A 7,007-nucleotide genomic window follows, 5' to 3' on the forward strand; every position below is an offset into this window, starting at 1 on the left:
TAATTCTTATATTATGTGGTGGTAAATCATTTTCATTAAGGATAAATGTAAATTTTAAAGATAATTGTTTCTAATTATTGTAACTGAACATTTCTTTTGAAACAGACTAAAAGGAAAAGTGTGTCACATAAAATGAAATTGAGCGAATATTATTTTTTATCTTATTGTTATTCTTGTTTTTTAATTTTATTTTTGTGACATTATATTAGAGGTAAAGGTAGTTTGTCAATATTTCAAAATATTAATCAAATAACTTTTTTTTTCAAATTAAAATAATAAATTTTCTTAGAGTATATTTTAGATTTTATTTTTATTTTTAAACATAGTGTATGCAACAATGCTTTTTTTCTTTTATTTTACTGATAGTTTTAAATTCAAAGTTTTTAATGTTTCAAATTGAGTTTTACCTTATGTTGAATTAATTTCATCATTTTTTTCTCAACTAAACTTATATTGACTAACCTATTTTTTATAATTTTTTTCTCGACTAAATTATATTGATTAAATTATTATTACAATAAAATAAAAAAATTATGACATTCAAAGTAATATAGTAAATATTTAATACACTAATTGTTATATGATAACATCAATAAAATCAACTTATAAATTAAAAAAATTTAATTTAAATAATTAAAAGACTTGATTCAACAAAATACCTTTGCAGATGGTCCTTCATATTAAACCATAAAAAAGAAATTAAAAAGTTAATTATTTTTTTAAAAAGCTTTAATAGTTTCTTTTCTTAAAAATACATGTCAAGAAAAGTTGCATTTTTTTACTTAGTTTAATTTATTTATTTAAGAAATTTATATTGATATATCTTAGACGTATATGAAGCTTTAATATTTCATGTTTAAATTAATCATTTTATCCTAAATTATATAAAATATTGATTATCCTATTTTTTGTTAAGAATTTCATTATTAAAAAGTGTGAAAAGAATCACCCTCATTTTCAATTATCTAATATTATTACTATTTGGATAGTTAAGTTATATTTTTTTTTAAAGTAACTTTTCAAATATTTTTAGCTATATATATAAAAAAATAATTTTTAATTTAACAACTAAGCATGAATTAAGTTAGAAGGGTAATGTCATGATACTTAATTTACTTGTCCATGACCAATTTTTAGAAAAAAAAAAAGATAATTTGAAATAAAACTAATAAACATTTTCACAAAATAGAAAGAAATGAATTTTTGGATCAATTTAGAATTTGAAGATCAATTTTGAATTTGATTGTATAAATAATTTTTTATGTTGTCATTATCACTTTTGTAATATTTAATAAACTCATATAATTGTTTAATTTATCAAAATAGGTGACAACTTGTAGAGTAATTATAACTTAAAATAGAATAAATTGACAAAAAAACTTCATGAGAGAACTATCAAAATCTCACACTCTCCCTTATATATAGTAGTAAAATAGAATACAAAGTAGATTCCACATATATACTATATATAAAAAAATTTCACCAGAGGATATTGTAGTCATTTCAGTCTACCTACTGTTAATGTATTATACTAACACGTATAGGAAGTACTTAGCTGTTGCAAAACATCTCAATGTCTTCACATATCCCTATATTCAACAATTTTACAAGATTGTTCAACAACTGTGAAAAGTTGTTTGACAACTGTGCAAAATTGTTAAGATAACTAATGCAGTTGTCGAACAACTATCTCAGTTATTTAAAAAACTTTATCCCAAATCTTTAATAATATTATGGAACCCACTTGTCCCTTTTTTTAATTAAAGACTTGGGAGGGTCTTCTGACTCATTTTTCTCTATATGGTCTCTATCTTCTATCTTTCTCCTGTGTGAAACATAGAGAAGATGAGAAAACATAAGCTCTCTCTAATTTGTGTACATGTGTGCTACGTGTTAAAAAAAATAATTTATACTAGTCATTTTAGTTAGATTGCACAACTGAATTTTTATTCACTCTTGATTTTAATGAAAGAAAAAGATCGAGTTTAATTTTTCAATTTCTACGTAGATTAGGTTGCTTTACAAAATCTAGGTCTGTAAAGAAGCAACTATATAACCAGGTTTCTTTTGGCAATCATACAAAATTCTTCTTTCAAATGATAATTACTCCTCTTGTGAAATTAGACGAAATTTATGTAAGTAAAATATTTTTATTTCAAAAGAATTTATTAGTTAGTATACTTGGAGAGAAAGGAAAAGGAAAAAAAAATGTTTGCCGCCTCACCTTTCTTTATATATATATATATGTTAACCAATGAGAATCATAGGAAAGAGGCTGCTTTCTTTCTTGAAAACTTCTTTCTTCGTCCACCAACATTTTTCTTTTCATTTTTGGACTAAGTTTTTTGGCTTGGATTTGTTTAACCAATTTTTTAATTTAACATGTTGGTATTTGTATAAATAATTTTATTGATTTCTGTACCCTCTGTTTAATTAGAGAGAAATTATTTAACTCAGAATATCCTCTAATTAATCAGGAAAATGCTTGTTTAATCCTGGAAAATATTTTACACTGCTGAAATAGTTTCTTAGGATAGTGCCTAACACGACTCAAGTATAATTAAGATATTAACTTGTTAAGAAGTAGTTTAAGGTAGCGATAATATTATATACTATTATTTTATTGTATTGTTAATATAATATTTTGTCAACAGTTAAATAATATTGTTGTTATTATTATTTTTTCGTTGTTGCTATTATTATTTTTTCGTTATTCCATAACAATCTAAGAAACTCTTAGCATATCATTTTAATCCTAAGACCATTGATAATACTGATGTTGGTGTTGCCCTGGCTGCTTCCATTCCAGTCAGTTTGTCAGAAGATTATGGTACTGCAGAATATAGGTATGAAAATAAATTTGGTTGTATGCCTAATGTTAATAATAGAATCTTCATAAAAAATGCATCTCAATGTAAGAGAATATGTGAAAGAAATGATAATCCTGCTAAATCAAAAATAAATTTGACTTAAATAGATGATATAATTATTGCGGTCATTTCAGAAATGAATATTGAGACCAATGTGAGAAATCGGGTAGTAGATTCTGGTTCTACTAGGCACATTTGTATAAATAAAAATAATTTTATATCATACACCTAAGTTGAGAAAGAAGAAGAAATTGTTTATCTTGGGACCTCGAGAACTATTCAAGTTCTTGGAAAAGGCAAAGTTTTTCTCAAACTCACATCTGTTAAATCTTTGGCATTGAGTAATGTGTTGCATGTTCCTAATATCAAAATTAATTTGATTTCTGTGGTATTATTAGAAAAAAGGCTAGAATAAATGTTATATTTGAAAATAATGAGGTCATATTAACTAAATATAATTCTTATTGGAAATGGACGTTGTAATCATGGACTTTATATACTTGATATTATCAATAATAGTGCATCAGCTTCTGCTTATATGATTGAGTCTATTTCTTTATGGCATGCTAGATTAGGACATGTCAATATTAAATATATAAAGGATATGCAGTCACTTGGTCTAATATCTAGTTTACATTCAAGTAATTTTGATAAATGTAAAATATGTGTTAAAGCTAAAATTACTAAAAAATCATGTTTTTTAGTTGATAGAGAAACTGAATTATTATCATTGATTCACACTGATTTGGGTGATTTAAAACAAAGTATGACTAGAGGTGGTAAAAGATATTATGTGAGCTTTGTTGATGATTTCTCCAGATTTACTAAGTTGTATTTGCTTAGAAATAAAAATGATGCATTTGATGCTTTTATGTCTTATAAATCTGAAGTTGAAAATCAGTTTAGTAGAAAAATCAAGAGAACTAGATCTGATAGAGGTGAAGGAATATGCGTCTTTAAATGTTTTTTGTGAAAAGAAGGTATTATTCATGAAGTAACTCTGCGGTGTAGCTGAGAGAAAAAATAAATCATTGAAAGAAATGATGAATTCTATGCTAATTAGCTCTTGTGCACCTAATAATTTGTGGAGTGAAACTATTTTATCTGTCTGTCATTTACAAAATAGAATTCCTCATAAAAGAATTGGCAAAACTCCTTATGAATTGTGGAAATGTTATAAACCTAATTTGAAATATTTAAAAGTGTGGGGTTGCCTTGCTAAAGTTCTTCTTCCTGAACCTAAAAAGAGGAAAATAAGTTCTAAAACTGCTGATTGCATGCTTATTGGATATGCTGAACATAGTGCTGCATACAGATTTCTTGTCTTGAAATATGATATACTTGATAGTATTCTATAATTGAGACAAAAAATGCTAAATTCTTTGAACATATTTTTTCACTATGTGATAAAATCTCTCATGCACCTGTTGAAAAAGAAAATGAATCTACCTCTAATATTGAGGAACTGAGAAGGAGTACAAGGCCTAGAAAAAAATATTTTTCTTATGAAAATGATTTTCAAACTTTTCTTGTTGATAATGAACCATCAAATTATTTTGAAGTTATATTCTTCTGATGCTAAATTTTGGAAAGAGGCACTAAAAATTGAACTTGATTCAATTATGAAAAATAATACATGGATTTTAACTGATTTACCTCCTGGTGCAAAACTAATTGGTTATAAATGGATTTTCAAAAGGAAACTTAATTCAGATGGATCTTTAGATAAATATAAAGCTCGGTTAGTAGCTAAAGAATTTTCTCAAAAGCAAAATATTGATTACTTTGATACATTTGCACCAGTAACAAAATTGCTTCTATTCGAGTATTAATTACTTTAGCATCAATTAATAAGTTGTTTATCCATCAAATGAATGTAAAAACAACTTTCTTAAATGGCGATTTAAAAGAAGAAATTTATATGGTTCAACTTGAGGGATGTGTAATTTATGGACAACAAATAAAGTTTGTAAATTGATTAAATCTCTTTATAGCCTTAAACAAGCTTCTAAACAGTGGCATGAGAAATTTGATCAAGTCTTAATAAAAGATGACTTTTCTTCTATTGAGGTGGATAAATGTGTTTATACAAAGGTGGTAGACAGTGATTATGTGATAATCTTCTTATATGTTGATGACATGCTTATATTTGGTACATGTTTAAATATTGTGGAATGTATCAAATTATTTTTGTCTACTAACTTTGATATGAAAGATCTGAGTGAAGTGAATATGGTATTGAGAATTAAAATTATAAGAAGTGAAGATGGTACAATGTTGTCTCAAGAACATTATGTGGAAAGATTTATTAAGAAATTTGAATGTTGGGAGATAACTCCGTAGCCGCTCCTTATGATGCTAATTCTAAATTAAAAAAGAATAATGGTGACTCAGTTGTTCAGTCTAAGTATGCACAGATCATTGGGAGTTTGATGCATTTAATGAATTTTAATAGGCCTGATATATCCTATGTCGTGTGTAGATTGAGTAGATATACTTATAATCCCAATAATGAGCATTGGTCAACATTAATACGATTGATGAAATATTTGAAAGGAACCGTGAATTATGATATCTTGTATAGTGGATTTTCTTCAACTTTAGAAGGTTATTGTGATGCAAATTGGATCTCTGATTCAGACGAAATAAATTCCACTAGTGGTTATATATTCACGCTTGGTAGAGGTGTAGTATCATGAAGATCAGCTAAACAGACGATCATTGCTAGATCAACTATGAAATCGAAGTTTGTGGCTATGGAATTAGCTGGTACTGAGACTGAATGACTAAGAAATTTCTTAGCGAATATTCCTTTTAAAAAAGATAATCTGTTGCCTCATAGCCCTTTGAAAAATGATGATCTGTTGCCTCATAACCCTTTGAACAAGGATAATCTGTTGCCTGATATCCTTTTGAAAAAGGATGATCTGTTGTCTAATATCCGTTTGAAAAAGGATGATCTGTTGTCTAATATTCCTTTAAAAAAGGATGATCTGATGCCTCCTGTGTAGATACACTGTGATTGTCAAGCCACAATTGCTATTGTGAAGAATAATCTTACAGTTGTAAGAGTAGACATATGAAATTGAGGTATGATATTGTTAAGCAGCTACTGAGATTGAGGTATGATATTGTTAAGCAGCTGCTGAGAGATGGAATAATTTCTATTGATTATTTGAAGTCAGAATTGAATTTAGCCGATTCACTGACTAAACCTGTGCAAGAAAATTAATTCTTCAAACCTCAAAAGAGATAGGGTTAAGGCCAATATGATTCTCAATAAAGATGGTAACCCAACCTATGTGATTGGAGATCCCATGAAGTAGGTTCATATGGGTAATAACAAGTCGATATTGACTCTGCGAACTTATTGAGAGTGCTTGAACTGCTAATAAAATGAAGGGATGAGTTATTGACTCTTAATGAATTCATAGTCCTTATGGATGATGTATTTAAAGCAGTGTACACTTGATGAATTCACCTATATGAGAAGTGGAATGAGGAAGTTCCTATGAGACTTTTGGCCTTAGTTTCTGAGATCTCATGAATACTAGGTGCGCGCATGGCTTATTGGCGCAAAACCGCGTTGAACAGTAAAATTTCGATCAAAATGCTATTGGTAAAATATCTGGCTTACAACAAAAATTATTCGGTTCATAGAAATATTATATTTCACCGATAATTCTGTAAGTTAAATTTTATTGATCTAAGTTTGATTCATAGTCCAGAAGACACTAAACCTACTGCATTTTGTCCATGCAAATCCAACAAATTAAAGTGTTTTCCTATAAATTCTTTTTGAAATAATGTGGGGATTGTAAGTAAAATATTTTTATTTCAAAAGAATTTATTAGTTAGTATACTTGGAGAGAAAGGAAAAGGAAAAAAAATGTTTGCCGCCTCACCTTTCTTTATATATATATATGTTAACCAATGAGAAACATAGGAAAGAGGCTGCTTTCTTTCTTTCTTTAAAACTTCTTTCTTCCTCCTCCAACATTTTCCTTTTCATTCTTGGACTAAGTTTTTTGGCTTGGGTTTGTTTAACCAATTTTCTAATTTAACATGTTGATATTTGTATTAATAATTTTGTTGATTTTTGTACCTTTTATTTAATTAGAGAGGAATTATTTAACT

This window comes from Capsicum annuum, unplaced genomic scaffold, assembly GCF_002878395.1.
Source record: "Capsicum annuum cultivar UCD-10X-F1 unplaced genomic scaffold, UCD10Xv1.1 ctg78871, whole genome shotgun sequence".
Lineage (NCBI taxonomy): Eukaryota > Viridiplantae > Streptophyta > Magnoliopsida > Solanales > Solanaceae > Capsicum > Capsicum annuum.